This window comes from Octopus bimaculoides, chromosome 13 (assembly GCF_001194135.2).
Source record: "Octopus bimaculoides isolate UCB-OBI-ISO-001 chromosome 13, ASM119413v2, whole genome shotgun sequence".
In the NCBI taxonomy this organism is placed as follows: Eukaryota; Metazoa; Mollusca; class Cephalopoda; order Octopoda; family Octopodidae; genus Octopus; species Octopus bimaculoides.
Window position 1 is genome coordinate 7,847,699 of NC_068993.1, and position 789 is coordinate 7,848,487.

The 789-nt window shown below is 51.1% G+C and overlaps 1 protein-coding gene across 1 annotated transcript in view; it reads left to right on the forward strand.

Annotated features, from left to right (window-relative positions):
* The window catches only part of LOC128249315 (GATA zinc finger domain-containing protein 14-like), a gene marked incomplete at both ends in the record, with an annotated part of 282,969 nt that overhangs the window by 150,701 nt on the left and 131,479 nt on the right, over window positions 1–789 (forward strand). The gene's annotated exons all lie outside the window — the stretch shown is intronic.

The following is a 789-nucleotide window of genomic DNA, read 5'->3' on the forward strand; positions in this document are numbered from 1 at the left end:
GTGGAGGTGGTGGTGGGGCGTAGCGGTGGGGTACATGGTGGAAGTGGTGCTGGGGCTCGGTCGTGCATTTGTGGTTATGTCAGTATGATGAGTATCGGTCGCAATGAGATGGCGTTGGTGTCCCTAGTGGTAGTGGTGGCGATGGTTCTATTAGTGGTGTTGGTATTGTTGAAGATAGCCTGGCATCGGTGGTAGCATTGTTGGCGATCGGTAACTAGTCGTAGTATTGGTGGTGGTTGTGGTGGTGGGGGTTGTAGTAGTGGCTTTGATGACGCTATTGATGCCGTTATTTGCAGTAAGCAAGATTTGGTGCTAGTATCGGAGATGACGTTGACGATGCTGATGATGATGACGATGGTGGATGCGGTCATGATAGTGTTGGCGGAGGTATCGATGGTGATGACGGTAACGGATATGGTCACGATTGTGTTGATATCGGTGGTGGTGGTATAAATAGTGGTATTGATGGGGTGACAGACAAATTTCGTCGTGAAGTTGGCGGTGTCGCTCGTAGTATTGGCGACAGTAGGGGAAGTGGTTGTAGGGTGGTAGTAATGGGGGTGTAGGTGATGGTAGAGGTGAAGTAGGGGCGTGGTGGATTTCGTCGTGAGGGTGATGATGGAAGAATCGATGATAGTGGTGGTGGTGGTGGTTGTAGTGGTGGTGATGGTAATAATGATGGTGGTGGTGGTAGTGGTGATCTTGGTGGTGGTGGTCTTGGTGGCGGTGGTGGTAGTGGTGGTCTTGGTGGTGGTGGTGATGGTAATAATGATGGTGGTGGTGGTAGTG